Below are 23,649 nucleotides of genomic sequence, written 5' to 3' on the forward strand. Positions count from 1 at the left end.
GTTTACCGCCAACGCAGTGTCCATTTCTGTCTGCCTGCGTGCCAGGCAGCTCGCCGTCACCTACGTGACATTTTGATACAGGTGCTTATGCTTCGGACACCCTCTCAGAGCCGTGACACTAGCCCAAGTGCATCTGGAGCTCGCGACACGGAAGACAGCTCCATAGAAGACAAGAAGGAAGAAACCCGGAGCAGCCGCCGACTACGAGGACTGCCGGCTGAATCGGGACCATTACTTGCCCCTGGTCGCCGTGTGAACCACCGCTCGACGTCACCAATGCAAGCTGCCACCACACCTGCGCCGCTCGTCGTCCAGCAACCACGAGTACCTCCGTTTTTTAGCGGCTCTACTCGCGAGGATGTACAAGATTGGCTGGAACGTTACGAACGAGTCGCCACCTTCAATAAGTGGTCTGACGAAGACAAACTTCGGAACGCCTTCTTCTTTCTCGAAGACTTCGCTAGAACCTGGTACGAGAACCAGAAGCTATCCTTGACAACATGGGAGGCTTTCAAAAGGCGCTTTTTTGCCACTTTCGCAAGTATTCTGCGCAAAGAACGAGCTGAGGCCTTGCTTCAAACTCGCCAGGAGCATCCAAACGAGTCCGTAACCGTCTTTGCGGAAGAAATGCAAAAGCTCTTCCACCACGCGGACGCCAACATGACTGGAGACAAGAATCTTCAGTACCTTATGAGAGCCGTCAAGGAGCAACTTTTCGTAGCTCTCATTCGCAACCCGCCGAGGACCGCCGCCGAATGGATTAGCGAAGCGGCCACTATAGAGAAGACGCTCGAGCTTCTCGCAAAGCAGTACGACCGCACCCAGACTGCGACGACTCCCGAAATGCCTCCGCGGTGGCTCTTTGAGATACCATCCGCGCCATCGTGCGCGATGACCTGTGCAAGTTGCTATCCGGTGCGCAACCACAAATATCCACGCCCGCCGACGTCGTAAGGGACGAGGTACAGCAAGTGCTGGGCACACTCGATCCTGCCGAAAGGCATCGACCCTATCTCCACCTTGCGAGGAGCCACGTGTAACTTACGCCGCCGCTCTACAAAGCCAAGCGAGGCCAACCAGCTGGCGACGGGGAACGTACACGCCACCTCAACGCGGCCAAGCCTACCCGCCACCGCCGCGCCCGCAGCAACCCGTCCGTTGAAACACGTTTCGGCAAACCACCACGAGGAAGACTGACATCTGGAGAACTCCAGATGGACGACAGTTTTGTTTTCACTGTGGTGAAGCCGGCCACCTCCTACGAGAGTGCCCCAACCGTCAGATGGGCCTCCGCGGGTACAACATCGACGCCTCACGACCCCTTCCTAGCCAACGGCCTCGAGAAATTAAAGCTTATCTTCGAGCAACCGAAGACGCCGCCCCACGTCGCTTCAAGTCCCCGTCACCCTACCCACGCCGCTCGTCTTCGCCGTACCAAGGGTATGCGAGGGAGAGGTTACCGAGTCCTCGTAGGGGAAACTAAAGCCAGTGATGTCGGGAGGTGACTCCGCTCTCCAGCGAAGAACGAAAAACCCTCCTACAACCACGACACATTCGGCCGCCTCGACGCATTCCGATGCCTCGTTGCATTCCGACGCCACGACGCGGCCACTCCCAGCGACGCCTCAAAACACGAAGCAGCAACCCGACATCACATATTCGATGCCGCGGCTGAAAGCCACAACAGTACCTTGCCACCTTACCTTACCACCTTACCTTTGGCTTCCACCCGACGAAGCCGCGACATTGCGAAGCGACAGACCGCACAGTCGGTGACCGACTGACATCAAACCCGAACACCAAGTGCCGGCTTGCAAGTTGCCCTAGGTGGACATCCAGTGGTTGCACTCGTCGGCACCGGGGCCGACTACTCCGTCGTTAGTGGACGATTTTTGTCTCAACTCAAGAAAGTCAAAACCGCAAGGGAAGGTCCTCAAACAGGCACAGCAGGAGGCCACCTCATAACCCCGACGGGACCATGCACTGCGCGAGTGGCGGTTCACAGTCACACCTACCCTGTGAGCTTCATCATCCTACAGCAGTGCTCTCGCAACGCATATTCTTCGGGATGGACTTCCTGAACGAAAACGGTGCGGTGATCGACCTGCAGACGAAAACCATAACACTGCCGACAAAACAGTCAGAAAGAGAGCAAAGCAATCATCGCGCCCAGTTCACCATCTTCGACGATCAAGTGAGCCTCCCGCCAAATGCTAGCGTCATGGCACTTGTCGAAACACGCGCGTTCTCAAGCGGCGATGCAACTGTCGAAGTGAACTTGCAGCTACTTCTGAATCGCCCAGTTTGCGTCGCACTCGGTGTCGTCCATCTGCGTGAAGGCAGAGCTGCTGTGCTAATAAAAATTGCAGCACGCAACACAAGCACCTCAACAGGGGTACGACGGTAGCTTTCTTGGAAGCGTTCACCGAAATAAGCGACGCATTAGCGCTCTCCGAGTTGACTCATGAGGCATCGTCGACGGTGACTGATGAGGTCAACTTCGACATAAACCCTCCCTGCCTCAAGAAAAGAAAAAAAGCTACGTCGCCTCCTTCTGCGATATGCCGAATGTTTTTCAAATTCGTCGAGGATCCGGCAAACGCACATAGCGAAGCGAAGCGCAGCATTATAGCCGATGAATCGGCTCGTCCCGTCCGCCGAAGTCCCTACAGCGTTTCAGCGCGAGAACGTGAAACAATCAAGACACAAGTTCAAGAAATGCTTCGCGACGACGTGATTCAGCCATCCAACAGCCCGTGGTCTTCACCCGTGGTGCTAGTAAAGAAGAAAGGCGGTACCCTACGATATTGCGTCGATTATAGGCATCTCAACAGCGTCACAAAAAAAGACGTCTACCCGCTTCCGAGAATCGACGACACGTTAGAGCGACTGTACGGTGCCAAGTATTTTTCGTCGATGCCAAGTATTTTTCGGCTACTGGCAGATTGAGATCGACGAAAGGGACCGTGAGAAGACTACATGCATCACAACGGACGGTATTTACGAATCTCAAGTTATGCTATTCGGAATATGCTCAGCGCCAGCGACATTCCCGCGCGTCCTGGACACCGTGTTGTTTGGGTTGAAATGGAAGATATGCCTCGTATATTTCGACGACGTAGTCGTTTTCGCATCCACTTTCAACGAGCACATTAACAGACTGCAGACCATGCTAGAGGCAACTAAGGCGTCGGGACTCACCCTGAAACCAGAAAAATGTCGTTTCGCCTAGGAAGAGCTCCTGTTCCTCGGCCACGTAGTCAATCGCGAAGGCGTGCGTCCGGACCCCAAAAAGCCGGCAGCCGTCGAAAGTTTCCCGATACCCTGTGAGAAGAAAGCTTTGCGTAGATTCTTGGGGCTCTGTGCGTATTACAGGCGTTTTGTCCAACATTTCCCACGAATCGCCGAGCGTCTCACTCGCCTTACCAAAGCCGACGTGCAGTTTACATGGCAGACGCCCCAAGAAGATGCTTTTCGCGAACTTCAAAAGACGCTTGCAGTCACCGCCAGTACTCGGCAATTTCGACGAGAGTGCTGACACCGACATCCACATGTATGAAAGCGGCATAGGGCTCGGTGCTGTGTTGATTCAAAAGAAGAACGGCCTCGAGCAAGCCATTGCCTACGCGAGCAGATCCCTGTCGAAAGGCGAATTGAACTATTCGATGACTGAAAAGGAATGCCTCGCTGTCGTTTGGGCGGTCACAAAATTTTGGCCGTATCTTTACGGGAAGCACTTCAAGGTCGTCAGTGACTACCACGCTCTGTGCTAGCTCGCTACACTGAAAAACCCGTCAGGTCACCTCACTCGTTGGAGCCTGCGACTACAGGAGTTCGACGTCACCGTCGTGTATAAGTCAGGCCGAAAGCACACAGACGCCCACTGCCTTTCGAGGGCCTCTGTTGAATCCGCCCCGTCCTATGACGATGACGACGATGCCTTTCTTGGGCCCATAAGCTTTAACTCCTTCGCACAAGATCAACGTGCCGATCCTGGTCTATGCTGTGTCGTTCAATACCTCGAAGGCAAGACCGATTCGGTGCCAAAGACATTCAGACGCCCGCTTCCGTCGCTGTGCCGGCGTGACAACGTTCTTATGCAGAAAAACTTCACGCCGTACAAAGCGGCATACCTACTCGTCGTGCCAGTCAACCTAAGGCAAGACATTTTACAAGCGTCTCACAATGAGCTGGCAGCAGGGCATCTGGGATGCACTCGAACTCTCAAAAGAATTCAATAAAAGTACTACTGGCCGGGCCTGAACGCAGACGTAACACACTACGTGAAAACCTGTCGAGATTGCCAACGCCGGAAAACACCACCCGCAAGCCAGCTGGCCTCCTGCAGCCTAACGAGCCACCATGGAAACCATTACAGCATATAGGGATAAACCTGCTTGGCCCCTTCTCTACGTCTACTTGCGGGAACAGGTGGATAGTGGTAGCAACGGGACTACCTGACGCGCTATGCCGAGACAGTGGCGTTACAATCCGGAAATGCAATCCAGGTCGTCAGATTCTTCGTAAAGATCATCGTTCTCCGTCATGGTGCAACCGAGGTCCTTATTTTGGGCAGAGGTACGGCATTCACAGCAGAACTTACGCAATAGATTCTGCACTTAAGCCACAGGAGCCATCGGGGCACTACAGCGTACCAACCGCAAACAAACGGCCTTACGGAGCGTTTAAATAAAACCCTCGCCGACACTCTCGCCATGTATGTCGACGTCGGGCACAACACTTGGGTCGAAGTCCTTCCGTACGTGACGTTCGCGTACAACACCGCGCCACAGGAGACAACGCAGATGACGCCATTCGAGCTTGCATTCGGTTGCCAAGTCGCCACAAAGCTTGATGCAATGCTGCCTCACGTTGAAGACGACAACATTCATGCAGACGTTGCCGGCTTCTTTCAACGCGCTGAGGAAACTCGCCAGCTCGCACGAATGCGTATTAAAGAGCAGCGAATCGTTGACGCCCGACTCTACAACCTACGACGACGAGACCAAAAGTACGCACTTGGTGGCCGCGTTATGGTGTGGACACCAATTCGTCGCCGCGGGCTTAGTGAGAAGCTCCTGCACTGTTACTTCGGGCCCTACCAGGTATCTCGACGACTTGGACCATTGGTCTACGAGGTTGTTCCCGATGGAGTCACAGTCAAAGCGACGTCGCGCTCAACCTGAATTGGTGCACGTCGCGCGGCTCAAAAATTTTTTGAGCGTTAGCGAACTAACAGACATCTTTTTTTTCCGTTCTCCATGTTTGATTGCATTCTTACAAGTTTCTTGTGTTGTTTAGCAACGGGACGATGCTTTTTGACGGGGAAGGGGGGGGGGGTAATGCCACGTGCGTTTATTTCTGCTTGTAGCGACGCGAGCGAGGTAGCTCGCGTCGCTTGACGCGTTTGTATCATGGACGCGAAACGTATAAATACAGGACCACCGCTTCCGCTGGCTCAGTCCGACGAACGCTCCAGGTACGCTTGCTGTTTACTCCGCCACCGAGGGGTTCGCTTGCTTTAGGGCACAAGTTCACCCCAATAAACTCTCTTTAGGTTTACGGCCGAGGCAGTGTCCCTTTCTGTCTGCCTGCGTACCAGGCAGCTCGCCGTCACCTGCATGACAATATATATCCTCAAACACCAGACAGATACCGTTCGTGCGAAGCAGCGGGAGCTCGGCCTCTGCACTCTGAGCAGTCGCCATTGTCGTAAAGTCGATGACCGGTCGGCCATGGTTCATTGCACGTATGGCAGCGCGAGAAAGTTCGTCGGCAATGGCGCAGGATTTTCCGCTTACGTTACGAATGTCGCTGGTGAGTTCAGGAACGTAGGCGAGCTGTCTAATTTTCCACAAAGGCGTAGGAGGTGTTGTTGGATGCTAGGACAAAAATTAATGGTTTATGCTCGGCAAGGACAAGGAAGAAGTGTCCCTCGAGAAAGTGTCGAAATACTTTACACCCAAATAGATGCCGGGCAGCTCCCGGCCAAACGTACTCCAGCGGTGTTCAGGGGGCGCAAGCTTTCTCGAAAAGAAGGCGATGGGTTGCCAAGCACCAGGAACGAACTGCTGCAAAACTGCACCAGCAGTGGTGTCCACGAAAACCATGACACATGATGGGTCGAGGAGGGTCGCATAACAATGGCTTCTTTGATGCCTATAAATGCGCGGTTAGCGGTGTCGCATCGAGGCCACGGGAGTATTCGGTGTTTTGAGGCCCGAGATAAGGTTGTCTAGAGGTTGCGCAATGAAGATGCGCTAATAGTTCGCAAAGCGAAAAATTCCGCGCAGTTGTCTGGTTGTGGATGGCTGAGGAAACTCACGTATGGCTGTGGCACAGGTCGGGAGTGGAGGAATGCCGTGCGCGTTGATGCAATGGCTGACGAAATCCAACTCGGTAACGCCAAACTCGCTCTTCGGACCGTTAACGACGACACCATCTTGCTGAGTCTTGCAAGCGCTCGACGTAGATCGACCTCGCGTACTTTGGCGGTGGTGCTATAGACGAAGATACGTCAAGGTAGGCAAATGAGCATGTCAAGCCACGTAATATCTAGTCAACGAAAAGCTGAAAGGTCTGGGCCGTATTACGAAGGCCGAAAGGCGTGCGCAGATATTCCTACAGGCCCAAGGGTGTTATACCAGTGGCCTTGGAAATATCTAAGCGTTTCATACGAATCTGTTGATAGGCTTTCACCAAGTCGATCTTGTTACAAGTGGTGCGACCGTGCAGTGCTGACGTAAAGTCCTGAATGTGAGGTATTAGCCACCGGTACGGGACAGGGACCTTGTTGAGAGGACGGTAATCGCCGCAGGAGCGCCCGTCATTGGTCTTCCTGTCCACCATATGGAGTGGCGAGGCCCAAGGACTGGAAGAGGGGCAAATGAACCCAACGTCAAGCATGTGTTCAAACTCGTCCTTGGCGACAGCTAGATGATGCGGCGCGAGCCGATGAGCTCGGGCAAACACGGGAGGGCCAGTCGTTCGATAGGATGTGTCACACTGGAAGCGACCGAGGACCAAAAGCAGGAGGCTTGGAAGACATCCGGGAACTCAGCAAGGACGGCTGAATAAGAGTTCAGATCGGCGATGTGCACCTGGAGAAGCCGAAGCGGTAGAGTGTGACAGCAAACTCCTTGAAAGGTTAATCTCGTCCCGGAGTCCAATATGTGGCTGTGCCGCACGTCGACAACGAGTTGTTATGCATAAGAAATTCGGCTCAGATGATCGGTTGGCGCACAGCCGCGATGACAAAGATCCAGCGAAAGGTACTTCTGAGGACGATGTCAAGAGTCACCGATATTTGTCCGTAGATGCGCAAGGTCCATATATTGACGGCGGCGAGAAGAGTCGAGTCGGGAAGATGGCAGCGCTCAGCCAACGAAGGCGGAAGGACGCAAATCTTGGCGCCAGCGTCGACGAGATCGGTAACTTTGGTGACACGGTCGCTGACTTGAATAGGTGACTGGATGCAGAGCCGGGTACAGCGATCACCGTCAGTGTTCGGCCCAGCCGTTTCCCGAGTAGGAGCAGGGTTGGCGGCACTGCTTTGCACGAGAGCCATATCGACGGTGGAACCAGCAAAGCGTAACGGGAGGAGGAGAAAGGCGTTCAGTGACCGCGGCTAAGGCGAAAAGGTCGCGTCGAAACAAGCGGCTGGCGTGTTCGAATGGCAGCGACTTCAGATGTCAGTCGGGATACCTGCCGTGTGAGCTCGTTGTTAGCTTCAAGGTAGTGCGCATAGCTGTCGCCAGCGGCTGCGCCGTGCGGCAGAGGGTCAGGGAGTGATGAACTAGAGCCACGGAGTGATAAACTCGGGCCACGGAGGAAAAACTGACATCTATAATCTTTTCGGCTAACTGGGCGAGAAATTCCAACGTCAAGAATGAACACGCGTTCAGGATCAGGCACCCCTGCGGTGCGAGGCACTGCTGGAAAAGTTCCCGGAGAAATACGCTGTCAGTTGAAGGAGCCGGGTCTCCAGGCAAAGCTTGGATGTGACGCAACAAATTGGTAGGTTTGCGGTCGCCGAGCTCTTCCATTGTAAGGAGTGCCTGTAATCGATACTGTTCTGTTTGAATAACGCGCTGGATTACCGTCGCCTTAAGGCGGTCATAGGGGGCGGTCGACAGGGTGGGTAGCCTAAAACACCGTGAACAGTCGCATTAGCAGTAGATGGAAGCGCTACAACGACGTGGTCGATTTTTGTCAACTGTGAACTGAGACAGGGGTGACGGAACAAGGATTCCACGGTAATTAACTGAAGTTCTGACTCCAGCGACCAGAATTCCGGGCGGTTAAGAGCAGAGAGTTCGGGTCCGCGGGGTAGCGGCGCTAACGGCTGTACTTGATCGGAAGGATCCGAAGCCACGGCTGACTGAATAGAAGGCGGACTGCGAAGACGGTGGGATTCGAGCTACTTGCGGCAGTAGATCCAGCGAAACTCCCGAGGAACCGCGAGCTGAGAGCGATGACACGAAGCCCGGAGTAACCAATTTAAGGAAGAACAAAAAAGAGACAGACGCTGGTGCCTGGTATCCGCAAATTAAATTTTAGCCGAAACTGCTCACTCAGGTAGAAGCGTGATTCCGCTGATTCCACTGCTCGAGCACCGTCAGCGTGCTGGGCGTGTCACCGTCATCTTTTGTGACCGAAACATAGTGGGGCATAGTAGTGCGCTACAAGATATATATCGTTAAAGATTCGTGGAAGGGCCCCACCTCGATGTTGACAGACCAAAATTTCGGTGCACCGATGCCACCTGCGTGCGTCAGCGAATTTTTCGCGCGCTCCTTACTTCCGCGTGTCGCTGCTAGATAATAAGAGGTGCGCGTTGACCTCTGATGCAACGGTACGCCTGGGGATCCGGGTTGTGTACATGCGCCGGTTGCGGATGTACCATTTCGATCAAAAGGTTCAGTCCCTTGTAAGGTCATTGCCAGAACTTTGAAAAAGTGCGGCCCTCACAGTGGCCTATACGGTAGCCCCGGCACAAATGTTAAAAATTGTTACAATAATATCTGGCACACGCCCTGTGACGCAAGGAGGCATTGAAGTCGGTCGCATAACCAGTTGCACGTAATTAGATACCCATGCTGGCATCAAAGAGGTTCACTGAAGGGCGTCACATAAGCAGCGGCATATGCAAGCTATCTTATGAGTGGCACGTACCCAATGTCACATACGGAGTGACTCTAGATGTAGCGGAAGCTGGCTTTGAGCCCGGTTCCGTTATCACAGCAGTCTGATGCTTTACCCATTAGACCACAAATTTCCGAGCAACCCAAGTTGGTAGGCAGCCGGTTCAAGACAAACACATACAAACACAGACAGACAGACAGACAGACAGACAGACAGACAGACAGATAGATAGATAGATAGATAGATAGATAGATAGATAGATAGATAGATAGATAGATAGATAGATAGATAGATAGATAGATAGATAGATAGATAGATAGATAGATAGATAGATAGATAGATAGATAGATAGATAGATAGATAGATAGATAGATATTCACGAAAAATTTTAAACTTCTCCGGTGTTGAGCGGAATAGCAACCACGTTAGACAATTTCGTCTAAACATATATTCGCACATGTGCAACACGAACACTTCTTGGCGGTGCCGCTAGATGGCCGAGTGTGTCCATGGAGAAGCCAGATAGAGGAGCCAGGTTGCGCGAATGTCTCATAGATGACGCGTTTCTGCGGCAGTACTACACGATGTCGCGACATTGTTTCAGTGCTGATCGCATTAACTACCGAAATCAATTATGAGAGGAGTCTTCCAACGCCTCCCTACGGCGTCTGCCTAACGTCTACTATGGCGTCCGCGATTCGGGCGGCCAACGCAGTAGTAGACGCCGTGCTTGATAGAGATCTATAGAAAGGAAAGACGCTCGATTCTGCAACCCGTGACGCCGTGAGATAGTGATCTAAGGAAAGGAAGGACGCTTGATTCTGCAACCCGTGGTTGTATAAAAGCTACCTGTTCGGGGTGGTAGGCGAGGAGGACTTTGAGGCACAGTGGCATCCGCCGAAGAAGACGCCCCTCCTCCCTCGCCTCAACCGCTGCCTCGCGCGCCACAAGGGAGGGAACGCATCCGGGCTGCGTTCTTTGCTCGGGCTCGAAAGATTGAACCGCGTTTGCTGGCTCACCCTCCCACTCTTTCACTCATACGAGACTTCACGGTCACGTCGACGGCGACGGCAGAAATGAGTCTGGAAGGATGGAATCAAACATTATTTTTCAAAAAGTAGGCCAGCGTGGTTGGGCCATTAGTCCAGGGCTCCACTGGCGCGAGCAGCTTGGTGGGCTCTCTTTTCCCACGTCCGCAAGCCATGCTTCCCCCCTGCCTATTTAACATAAGTGTATATGCAGCTTTGTATGGGCTAGTAATATGTGAAAGCCTTTTCCAGGCACCCTCATGTGATATGTTGTAGTGTGGGTTTGGTAGAATATCATGGACAGACGTCCAGAAATCTAGTTATGCTTATTTTACTTAGTGGATGCAGTTTGGGGAAGCTGTTTGTTTGAATGCGTCGCCAGTCCCTACTCTGCTGTCTGTTAAGGGCCTTGTGTGGATGACTGTGCTCTCTGCGTTCCTCCCACTGTTGTAGCAGAATGTCGTTGGTGCTTGGAAGAAGTTCCGCGCTCGCTCGGCCGCAGCTCGGTTGTTAAATCCTCGATCTATACAGTCTGCCGCAATGCTACCCTTCAAGCCCTCGTGAGCCGGACACCAAATAATGTCGCGGTGTTCTGTCAAGGCTTGCCCAGAATTCTGCGTACAATTTTGGGTACCGTTCCTTTGAGAAGCAGGCGACACGCTGTCTGCGAATCGCAAAGTACGACTGCCGATACTTTTCTGTTTTCCACGTCTGCAATGGCCACGACTATTGCCGCTGCTTCGGCCGCACACGTGGACCGATTTACAAATGTGGCCGTTATGACACGTTTTTGAGTGACTGCTAGCGTGTGAGTCTCTCTACTGGCCGTGCTAGCGTCTGTGTAGTACGCGGTAGAAGCTTTCCCAAAATGATTCTCCAGGGTTACAGCTCGTGCTCGTCTTCTACCTGCATGGTACGTTGGATGCATATTCGTTGGTATCGGTGCCACCGTGTTATGAGATCTCGTGTCCCTGTCCAGTACCACTATGTGCTCGTCGCAGTAATGGAGTGATGGAGTGTCCATATCATTGCTATAGCAATAAAATGCTACCCCGAGAAGCATGTATAACACACCTGAGTAACTCAAGCAGGCTATAGTGTGTAATCTTGTATTCAGTACTTGTATTTAATTTTATTTGTATTCATTGAAAAATGTACCATTTTTTGTTGCCGGCATTCGTGTCTTTTATAGGTGGTGCCACTAAATCAGCAGCAGCAGCAGCAGCACCAAGAAAGTGTTGCATTCGTTTACTGCCACACAATATATGATAAGAACTGCTTCCTCCTTTATGAATTCTGCCTGGAGGTTGCTTCACCGAAATAAAAGTACTCATTAGTCAATGTTTAACGATAGATGAAAATTTTATGTCTCAGTGTGTATTTGAACCTCGTACTACGTGGAAGTGTGTACGGGTGCTTAGTATTTATTATTGCGATATCAACTATATGGACACTCCAGGCGCATTTCTGCCGTTGGCGCCGCCGTCGCCGCGAGGTTCCGTATAAAGTCCAACGGCAATAAAACCATCGCCGCGCGCCATACGCTGCATGTGCGAGTGAATGCGTGCCAGGGTGAGCCGGCGAACGGGGTACAATCTCGCATGCAGGAGCGAGAAACGCGTACCGAAAGCGTGCCCTGTCCGGTCGCGCGCGAGGCCAGGTTGAGCAGGTTAGGGAAGAAGGGGCGTTCTTCTCTGGTGGCTCTGAGGGTGCCTAAACGTCCTCTTCACCACGCCACTCTGTAACGCCACTCTGTAAAGAAAGGACACAAATGCCGCGTCTACTACGGCTCTGGGCACGCACCACGAATGGCACACACCGTAATAGACGCCTTTGGCTGACGTCATAGGGACGCGCTGCCGGCGATCTTGTATCTTGAAAGCGATCTGCGACGTGGCGAAAGTGCGCACCGGCGTGGGGCTCGTCAAAGCGGTCTGCGATGTTCGCAGAGTGCGCGTAGTGCCGGTAACTTCGTATGTGTTCTGCTTTTGATCTTTCGTCCGCATTCAAGCGAGAGATGCACGAAGGCCAATTTGCTTGCTGCTGCCGTGATTCCACACTCCATAATTTTCAACTGCGAGTTTCGGCGCTCATCGAGCGAGATGTGTTCATATTCATCTGGGCCTGCGTGACATCATGCTGGTTAATTTAGTTAAAACACATTGGCGGGGTAGTTAGTCTGAATCCATGATATAATGTGCAAGCCCGACTGAACGAGGACGTAGAACGAAGTAGTCACACAGAGACAGTGCTGTCTCTCTGTGTCTGCGCTCTAAAAAAAGTCCCGGGGTAAACTGGAGTAACTGGGCAGTTCGTTATAAAAAGGGCGACTGCGTCCCTCAAGGGACTAACTGGATGAATGTGCGTGCCGTATGCAAATTTCGGAGAGGAAGTGTTTAGTCCGTGGTCAAAATGAGAGCAACGGGAGGACGAACGGCAAGAGTTACTCCCCATGCACTCCGCTATTTTTGTTTTCATCGGTGTCAAGGAGTGATGCGGCGAAAACGGTATTGTCTAAAAATTTTCGGTAGTTCGAAGTTTCTTCATTGTCAATTGAACTGCATGCAAAGCAGCACTTTGCCTCTTCGCGAGAAAACAAAATGAAATTTAGAAGCTGGAATGTGAAGAGCCATGCCTGATCATGCCCTTCGTGCACACAGCATATTGCGATACACATTGAAGTCGCAAGTCATTGATAGACTGCTTGATTTTCTTGGTCAATAGTACCGTTCCTTCCGTTCCAAGGAAATTACAAACTTAAATGAAGCGACATATAACTCAAACGGGACACTCTAAGCGACACAGAAATTGGCTTTCTCTGCCGTCTTGGGTGCCCCGTTTGAGCTCGCTGCCCATATACAGCTAGTAGCGCCTCAGTTTAAATCACCCTAAGAATAACGGGCAGATTTTCTCTTGCACTCGCTTACGGTTGAAGTACACTCAACATTAGAATTCCCCCACATAGCATACACAAAATACCGAGTCGCTTCTACATTGCCGCACCTGCGTTCCGAAGGATTACCTTGTCTCAATATCCCATCACCCTGTGAATAACGGGCAGATTTCCTCTTGCAGTCGCTTGTGGTTGAAGTACACTCAACGTTAGACTCTCCCCGCTTAGCATACACAAAATGCCGAGTCGGTTCTACATTGCCGCACCTGCGTTCCGAAGCATTACCTTGTCTCAATATCCTATCACCCTATAAATAACGGGCAGATTTCCTCTTGCAGTCACTTATGGTTGAAGTACCCTTAACGTTAGACTCTCCCCGCATAGCATACACAAAATGCCGAGTTGCTTCTACATTGCCGTACCTGCGTTCCGAAGCTTTACCTTGTCTCAATATCCCATCACCCTATGAATAACGGGCAGATTTCCTCTTGTAGTCGCTTATGGTTGAAGTACACTCAACGTTAGACTCTCCCCGTATAGCATACACAAAATTCCGAGTCGCTTCTGCATAGCCGCACCTGCGTTCCGAAGCTTTGCCTTGTCTGAATATCCAATTCTGCCAACTTACCCGCCGTGGTGAGGTGGTTAGAGTACCTGACTTGTGAGTGTGAAGACGTGTGTTTGAATCCTGCTTTCGGGCACCTTATTTTTATTTTTTTTCAGCTCAGTAATTTTTTTTCAGTGTATGAATACCTAATTTCATTAATTCCACCTTTGCGGAGCATCGGAAAGAATGACCGTTACTCCCTTGAAGAGCATCGGAAAAGGGCAACTCGTAGTCGTCGAAGGAGTAACCGCATGTGGAGTAACATTTCCTCTCCTCGCACTTACCCCATAAAGGGAGGAATTGTTGTGGCAAATCAGTTCCTCCCCTAAAGGAGTAATCTCAATACCCCTTTTCCTCCTTTTCTACTTAGAATGTATTTATTCTTCCTACGCCCAAGTTCAGTTACGCTTACAGATTCTATCATTGTTATATTTGTTATTAAGCGAATGATTACAAGTTTATACGGCTGGTAAAACTACTATCCTTACATCGTACAGCTATCCACTAATTTGGTATGGCAATCGGTGCTTCGCCGTTCGGGTGAAACTGCGATATTTTTTCAGGGATCACCCTTGAAGTACCAAATTATTTCCTCAATGTTCAATACGTCTATATTATATTTCTATTTTCCAATGACATGTTGGAAATTGCTTTTCCTTGAATTCTATACTATTTGTTTTTCTCCTACTATAGGAAATTGACAGGGTATGCGCTATATGGCGCCTTTGCTACTCTTTGGGGGAGGACGCTAGCAACGTGAGTGTTCGGTGACTCTTACTCCAGTGTGCTATCCTGTGCTAGAACGGGAATATGAAGTTTCCACATATTTAAAGACATCTCTTCTGATGTGTCCGTTACAACACCAGTACCCTAGTTAAGCTTCATCGCCAGCTACGCCTATAAAGGGACCGGAAACTCATCTTTTTCTTTCAGTGTAATGCATAACTTTCCATCCAGAAAAATCTTTTAGAACTTTTCCTAATTGAAGTCATGAGAGAGAGAGAGAAAAAGTATAAAAAGTAAAAGGCAGAGAGGTTAACAACATTAATACTCCAGTTGGCTACACTGTGTGCATGGGCATGGGGTAAGGGTACAAAGGTGATAAGGAAAAAGAGAGAAGATAAAAGACGTTTGTAAATTACCGGAACACAATAATGTGAAAGTGTAACCAGGTGAGCTTAATTATTGCGGAGAATGACATAATGCGAAGTAATGGAATTCTGGAAGGAGAGGCAATGATGGGTGCTTCTCGCAACTACAATTTATTATGAAAAAAGACCGATGTAAAGTGTGTAATGAAACAAAAACAAGCAAGTCTGTTTATCGAAACGATGACACGGGGTGGTCACAAAACGTTATAGAGCAAAGTTTTCGCTTAACGTAAATACCCGTACTTCCCAGGAAGCTTATTTCCTTGTGGCATAAAGACAGTGACAACTTGCTCAAGGACGAGCCGTGCTCACGAGATATCTGCACAGCTTCTACGATAATTAGGGTGTGGTCACCCCTGTGCTATAATTTGATTGGTAAACGCGTGCATGATTGGCAGTGCTGCGCTAAAAAGCCACCTTTTACATCGCTAATAATGTTCTCGTATTCCCGTTGGCGGTCGTTAAGACGGCTGCCTCTCTGGCCCACGAAACGAGCACCGCACGACAGCGGTATCTTGTAAACCAACGTGGGTAACTAAGTACATGCCACTGAATGTGCGGCCATCAAGCGAACAATTCTCAGCTTTCGCAGCCACCGGCGCAGCGTACTTCTCGTCTCGTAGGCCATCGCGCATACTTCACAGCAGTGCTACCAGATGGCGCAGCATGTCCAAAAGGAAGGAAGTCCTGTTACCGCATGACGCGTTTCTCAGCGTTTGCACGCACCGGCACTCCATGCATTTCGGAGGCGAAGGGCAGGCATAGGGGTGGCGGCAGGGAGGCAAGATAATGGCGCAAACCCACTATCGGGGATATGCCATAAGAGGGAGGAGGCGAGCGGTATAGGAGCAGGTGATTCGTCGGCGCGCGCCCTTTAACCCCATGGATTCTGCTCGGCGTGATCGGCAGCAAGAGCTTGAACGAGAGCAGCAGCGCCGACGTCGCGCAAATCACGAGCTTTCAAAGCGGGAAGCGCAAGCAAAGCGCCATGCGGGCGGAAGCCGCTACCGCCGAGGATCTAGAACCAGAATTTCAAGTAAAGCACCAGTGGAGACAAGCCTTTCGCCACTTTCAAGAGAATGCATCCCAAGCCAAGCGCCAGCATAGGCAAGCTAACCCTGAACTTCATGAGTAGTAGGCCGAGCAGAGATGTCGGCGCAGAGAGATTCCTCGCACGGAGGGTGCCGATGGACGGTTCAGAGAGAACACCTCGACTGTGGGTGCTGAAATCAGTGATTTATGAGCGGCAAGGACATGGAAGGAGTATCGCTCGAGAAAATATAAAAAATACTTTACACCCAAGTAGATCGCGGGCAGCTCTCGGCGCCGAACGTGCTCCAGCGGCGCTCAGAGGGTGCAAGCATTTTTGGAAAAGAAGGCGATGGGCTGCCAAGCACTAGCAACAAACTGCTGCAAGACTTCACCGACAGTGGTGTCCACGTTAACCATGGCAGTTGATGACACGAGGAGCGTCACACCGGATATGACTACTTTGGTGCCTATAAACGCTCGGTCATCGGCGTCGCATCCAGGCCACGGGAGTATTCAGTGCCTTGAGGCTCGACAGAAGGTTGTCTAGAGGCGGCAGAATGAAGAGGCGCTAATAGTTGGCAAAGCGAAGAATTTTGCGCAGTTGCCTGGTGGCGGGTGGCTGAGGAAACTGATGGATGGCTGTGACACGGGTCAGGAGTGAACGAATTTCGCCTGTGTTGACGCGAGGGCCGAGCAAATCGAACTCGGTAACGCCGAACCCGCTCTTCGGCCGTTAACGACAAGACGAAACTTGCTGAGTATCGCAAGCACTCGACGTAGAAGTACCTCGCGTGCTTCGGCGGTGATGCTGTAGACGAGGATACGTGAAGATAGGGAAAATAGCGCGTCAAGCAACGTAACAACTTGACAACGAAACGCTGAAAGGTCTGGGCCGGATTACGAAGGCCGAGAGGCATGCGCAGATATTCGAACAGGGCAAAGGGTGTTATAACGGTGGTCTTGGAAATATCTAAGGGTTGCATACGAATCTGGTGGTAGGCTTTCACCAGGTCGGCCTCTCTAAAAGTGTTGCAGCCGTGCAGTGCCGACATAAGTTCCTGAATGTGAGGTATTACGTACCGGTACGGGACAGTGGCCTTGTTGAGAGGACGGTAATCGCCGCAGGGGCTCCAGTTATGGGTCTTCGTTGCCACCATATGGAGTGGCGAAGCCCGAGGACTGGAGGAGAAGATGAATGAAGCCAACGTCAAGCATGTGTTCAAACTCCACTTTGGCGACATCTAGACGATCCGGCGCGAGCCGACGAGCTCGATCAAACACGGGAGAGCCAGTCGTTGGATAGGAAGTGTCACGCTGTGTGCGACCGAGGACTGAAATCTGGGGGTTTGGAAGACATCTGCAAACTCAGTAAGGCGGCTGAATAAGCGTTCAAATCGGCGATGTGCGGCTGGAGAAGCCGAAGCGGTGAAGTGCGATAGCTAACTCCTTCTGCGGTTAATCTCGTCCCGGAGTCCAATATGAAGCAGTGCCAAACATTGGCGACGAGATTGTAGTGCCTAGGAAATTCGACTCCGATGATGGGCTGGCGCACGGCCGCGATGACAAAGATACAGCGAAAGGTAAGTCTGAAGCCGATGTCAAGATTCACCGACTTTTGTCCGTAGGTTCGGATGGTCGATACGTTGACGGCGACGATGATGGCGGCAGTCAGCCAACGTAGGCGGAACGACGCAAATCATGGCGCCAGCGTCGACGAGATCGTGGACTTTAGTGACGCGGTCACTGACGCGGAAAAGGTAACTGGATGTAGGGCCGGGAACAGCGGTCGCCTTCAGTGTTCGGCCCAACCGTTTCCCGCGTAGAAGCAGTGCTTGCGGCACTGGTTTGCACGGGAGCCACATCGACGATAGAACCAGCAAAGCGTAACGGGAGTATATATGGCAACGGCGTTCAGAGTGACCGCGGCTAAGGCGGCAAGGTCGTGTGGGAAAACGCGGCTTGCGTGTTCGGATGGCAGCGACTTCAGATTTCAGTCGGGATACTTGCGATGTGAGCTCCTCGTTAGCTTCAAGGTAGTGCGCATAGCTGTCGCCAGCGGCTTCGCCTTGGGGCAGAGGGTCAGGAGGGTAATGAACTCTGGCAGCGGAGCGAAAACTGACATTCATAATCTTGTCGGCTTACTGGGCCAGAAATTGCAACGTCGAGAATGAACACGCGTTCAGGATCAGGAGCATATACGGTTTAAGGCATTGCAAGAGAACGTTCTTGGAGAAGTGCGCTGTCGGATGAAGGAGCCGGGTCTTTAGGTAAAGGTTGCATGTGACGAAAGAAATCGGTAGGTTTGCGGTCACCGAACTTCTCCATTGAAAGGAGTTGCTGTAATCGATACTGGTGTGTTTCAATAACGCGCTGCATTATTATCGCCGTAAGGTGGTCATTGGGGCGATTGACGGGCGTGGAGCGTATACAACACCGTGAACAGACGCAGCAGTAGTAGGTGGAAGCGCTCCAACGACGTGGTCGAATATGGTCAACTGCGAACTGAGACAGTGGTGACGAACAAGGATTCCACGGTAACTAACCGAAGTTCCCACTCCAACGACCAGTATTCCGGGCGCTTGACGGCGCAAACCAGGGGTTAGCGGGGTAGCGGCGCTAGCGGCTGTACTTAATCGGAAGAATCCGAGGCCACGGCTGACCGGATAGAAGGCGCACTGCGATGACAGCGGGCCTCTAGCTCCTGGCGGTAGTAGGCCCAGCGAAGCGGCTGAGGCACCTGGCGCTAGGAGCGATCGCACGAGGTTCGGAGTCGCCAATTAGTGAAAAAAAAATCCAGACAGACTATGGTACCTGAGGTCCACAATTTATATTTTAGCCGATCCCGCTCAATCATGTAAAAGAGTGATTCCGCTGATTCCACTGCTGAGCGCCGTCAGCATGCTGGGCTTGTCGCCGTCATCTTTTGTGACCGGACCATAGTGGGGCGCAGTATAGTGTGCTACAAGATATATATCGTATAGATTCGTTGCTGTAGTCGATACTGTTCTGTTTGACTAACTACGCTGGATGCCACACTGCTTCCTCAGCTGCAAGGTCTGTGAAGGACTGTGGTTTGATCACAACCTCACGCAACTGAAGAGTGTGGGGAATCCGGAAGCGAAGCTCCAATCTAGCAAAACGGCCCCAACAAGGCAAAGTGCTTTCATGAATGTCGTGCTAAACGTGAGTTCAAACTTGAGAAAATGACCACCAACTCCACTTTTCGACAGGTTTCCCTGCGTGAAACTGACATTACTTTTTAAAGAAGCGCAAAACGGAGTTCCACTGCAGTGCACGCCTCATACAGACTCATTTCGATAGTGGCACTACATTCTGTGGGTATAGAGCATCAATGCTAACGCGTTACTTTCGACAGGCATCGTGAGATGGGTTCGGGCGCAGTTTATTATTTTTTTTTATTTTCACATACGTAGGGTCTGACCAGCAATTTACGTCTGTCTCGCAGGCCACCACGGAGATCTACAAAGTCGCCGGCGAGTGCACGTACAAGTTCAGCCAGGCAGCCGCCTTTGTTTTCCCTGTGAGAAGAATACAAAAATAAAAATACTTTTACCTGCAAGAATATATAGACATGCCTCTAGAGTACAGTCCAGAATTTGAAACCCTATGCTTTGTGCTTCAATAATTGAGCGTTACGCCGTATTGGAATTATTATTTCTAGCAATCTAGTTGCTCCATATAAGATTGCCAACTCTTGAGTGGAACATGTACAGATTGGGAGGGGGGGGGGGTCACCTGGTTACTACCATGCGCACATGCAACAACCTCTTTAGTCCTATTCGTTCGCGATTTACAACAACAAATGTACGCTATAGTTGCCTCAGTAAGATGGCCATGAACATGGATAGAGCTGCTGTGAACGATTGGAGCCTACCACCGAACTAGAACCCCGACAGAAACGAAAGCGCCTTCAGGTTTATGTCAATGCGATGGACACAACACAAAGAAGTAGTATGCGCCTTGTTGCTAAGCATGCTATACCAAGCCAACCTCTCCATGATTTATTAGAGGCCTCTTTCCGTTTATGGCTTCCTCAAGCTCCGATTCTGGTGGCGATTAAGCAGCACATATCTGGCTATATATGGGCATGTTTTGTGCTACGTATCCATAGAAACAGTGCTTTATCGAGCAAGTTGGATAATTAGCCGTTTCTGACTACTTCGAGTGTGTTCGCTTACTGGTGTGCTTCTCCAAATTCAATGAGAAAGCTTGTCGAATTGATTTTAGACTCGCATTTTACTGCGACGAAAGTTAATAGCACACCCGCCGCGCTGGTTTAGCCACTTTGGTGTTGCGCTGATATGCACGAGGTCGCGGAATCAAATCCCGGCCGCGGCGGCTGCATTTACATGGGGGGCGAAATGCATGAACGCCGGCGTCCCGCGCATTCGGGTCACTTGAAGATCCGCGAGTGGTCAAAATTATTCCGGAGTCACACGCTCTGGCTCCTTCACAAAGAAATCGTGGCTTAGCACGTAAAACCCCAGAATTCCATCAGACATTAACAACAAATTTAATGCCACAACTATATCGAGTTCCACACCCGGCTGTCCTCAACGAGGTTAGGCCGCAGAGCGAAGGACGTATTTTCGTTCCTTTTTTTTACGTCTGATGCATGAGAAGCACTCCCATACCTTCAAGTTCCATGGGGCTATCGATTTGGACTACTTACACTCTATGGCACAGGACTCCTGCGTGGTGGTACAAACGAAATATGAAATAGTTTTAAAAAAAAGTTCGTTGACAATTACGATACGCCTCGAATGCGAAATTGAGCGGAGCTCCATAGGCATTTTCATTTCACGATATACTGCCGCAAAGAATTTAATAGAGACATGTAGCAGAATAGGCGAACGTCGAAAGTCTCACTGCGGGTCAAGCGCGTCGACTTTTACGCACTACTCGTCAAAGGTTCCACTGTAATCGCTGGTGCCGCTGGCTAACACAATGTAACGCACAATTCCCTTCGGGCATACAATGAGATTAGAAAACAATCGCAAACCGTGACAATCGAAACATCTGCGAGCAAGAGCTCACGCCAGCACATGATAGTACGAAACGAGCGGTTCGGCTGAGACCAGAGACGAGTACGCTTCGAGCGGTCGCAGGTCGCATGACAACAGTTTTCCGCGCGCACGTTACTGAAGGGGCCACTCTCACTGGTCTCCGCCGTTGGCGGCTCGCGTATTTCAGCTTCCGTTTCGCGTTCGCTCTTTCGTCTTTCGCCGCGCTTATTCACTCCGTTACGCCGCCGATGCCGACGCTCGCAGCAGGAACGGGCGCGTAAGAACTTAGCTCTAAAAGGAACGTGTACCAAGCAGTCCGACACTATCCGATGTGCTCCACGCATTGAGGCTATGGTTAGATAGCCTGAGTTTATATTTTTGTAATCGGTATAGTATAGTATATCGTCCACATTCTGAAATCATTAAAACAGCGCAAAATTGAATACGAAATAAGGAAACGACTCGACTGATCATCGAATCTTCGTCGTTTGCGCCGAAAGAATTGCGTCCGAAAAACATGATCTCCAGGCTGTCCTTATACATTCATTATTTTATGACTAGCCCGCCCCACAACAAATAGCGCTGTTCTTCCGTGTATCTATATTTTACAGCCAAGCTGTTAGCTTCTTAGTGTTCAGCAATTTTCGTCACCGGGTTCGTTAGCAAAAAATGTGGGCCGATTTCGGTGGCAGGGACCGGCCAGGAGCAGTGGCTTGTACTCACATAATGCAGGGGCTTTACGCACTCAACAAAGCGGACAGTCCATACATTCTTTGTAATACGCTTCAATAAAGCATACATTTAGGTTTCAGCATGCGTTTCAACAAAGAACGAGCACAAATCAAGCTTCCGAACACAAAATTGTTAAGGCGCTGCAGATAACAATGCGAATTACGAGCTGCTTTCCGCTTACGTTTCCTGGTAAAGATTACTCTTGCGCAAGCTGCCGTGGCGACGGAAGCTTGTGACGCGGAAGCGACGTCTCTACCCTTTCGTACGTAAAAGAACAAGCCTAGCAACCGATTCCGATTTCAGTGCTGTTGCAGAGCCACTTTGGACGGCGTCATGCTGTCAGAATTAGTATTACTCCCATTGTTACCATTACACTAAACTACCATTACCGCCATTGCTCTAAAGCAATAAAGCATTGCACAGGCCCTCTGCAATTGTAGCGGTGGTGTTCTACAGATTCACTGAACACCCACTTATGCAGGGCCGGTATGGCGAGTCAATTATTTTTGAGCACGTTTACCCATTTCTGCGTCGTTGCTGTTGCACGGAAACACTGTTGCTCATACGTACCATGGGACTTTGGCGAAGATTCGACAGAACAGCGCGAAATGACCCGTAAAATTACGGCATTGACAAAAAGTGATGCATGCTTTTTTAAACATCGTTTAGCTTCCCTTTAATGTTGCGCCAAAATAAAGGAAATGTTTATTGCAAGGAGTCATGTTCATATTAAATTGAGAATAACCTCATTGAAGGCTGCTTATTGTCATCTGGAGAAAGTTCGTATTATGTTAAAATATTAATACATTTCTCGTTTTATGTGTTCTGATCTGCTGTTCCAGACATGGCCAGAAAAGTACAATATCAATATTGATTCTTTTGCGGATGCCATGCAGGTGAGATCAAATTAATTGCTGTTAATCTTACGCTACTTCGAAGATTTTTGACCTAATTTTCCTTTTCATTGCAGAGATGTGCTTTCCCGAAATATCCGAAAGGCGTGAATTACGTCCTGAGAACTATTGATTACTTCAGGTACTTTGCTTCCGGATAGCATGCGCTCGATATCATCAGCAAGAATAAAATAGTTAAAATATAATGCTGATGTTCCCAGCAGAATGAAGCACTGAACAAATAAATACATAATCCCAAAGACTTTGCGCGTCATTTTTTAATGTATTGATGCCCGTAGTGATGGCATTGTGCTGCTTAAATCAAGGGTCGCATTTAGTCGGGGGGGGGGGGGGGGGCGTTTGTGAATGCTCTCGGGTTCTACAATTTAAATGCACGTTAAATAAACTGCGGTTCTCGAAATTATTCCGCCGTCGCGCCTCATAATCAGAATGTGGGTTTGGCTCGGAAAACACACCTGCATTTAGATAATTTGCTTAATTACATTCATTTCCCCACGTAAAAAAGTGTACGAGGGCCAAACATAGCAATATAGTCAATTTTAAGGCAAATGATCAGTGGAGCCTTATTCTTTGTCTAAAGCAATGCTGCTGTGCGTTTTTCTTGGTTAGTAAACCGAGAGCATGTCAGAGCGTTCATTATACAAAGGCGTGGACATAGGCCATGTAGATTGTCGAGGACATGTATAAGAGACTCCAGTCTCGCCTAGGATGTTTTATTGGTAAATACCACTAGATCACATATGCAAGCGTAACCTAAATGTTTTACAATAGTACAACGAATATCTAAAACTATTACTAAGGATACTAATTTAGAAGGTTTTCTACGAAAACTTATCAGTTCGCGGTTTCTTTCCTCCTCAGATGCATCGCGATCACGTCCCTATGCAAATTAAGTTATTGTTTTCTTTCTTGTAAAACCGCTAGAACCTAATGCAAATCGATACTTCGATTGTGGTCAGGGAAAAGTTAGATTAGAATTTCCTAAGTGTCTTGGATGAAAAACTACTAGTTCTTGCTTGTCAAAAAAAAAGAAAAATACTCGCGCTTCCCTTACTTCGATGTCGGCCGAAAGGATAAACATAACATTAGATGAGAAAATGTTCGATAGTCTTTATCGACAT

At 50.1% G+C, this 23,649-nt stretch overlaps 1 long non-coding RNA gene across 2 annotated transcripts in view; it reads left to right on the forward strand.

Moving 5' to 3' along the window:
* The window catches only part of LOC135915931 (uncharacterized), a 56,718-nt gene extending 33,960 nt beyond the window's left edge, over positions 1-22,758 (forward strand). For both annotated transcript variants that reach the window (XR_010568789.1, XR_010568788.1), the window contains 4 exons: positions 14,366-14,428; positions 19,322-19,396; positions 22,457-22,510; positions 22,585-22,758. This is a non-coding gene — a long non-coding RNA (uncharacterized lncRNA). The remainder of the gene's footprint in view (positions 1-14,365; positions 14,429-19,321; positions 19,397-22,456; positions 22,511-22,584) is intronic.
* Positions 22,759-23,649: the final 891 nt, after the last annotated feature.

Source organism: Dermacentor albipictus, chromosome 2 (assembly GCF_038994185.2).
Source record: "Dermacentor albipictus isolate Rhodes 1998 colony chromosome 2, USDA_Dalb.pri_finalv2, whole genome shotgun sequence".
NCBI lineage: Eukaryota > Metazoa > Arthropoda > Arachnida > Ixodida > Ixodidae > Dermacentor > Dermacentor albipictus.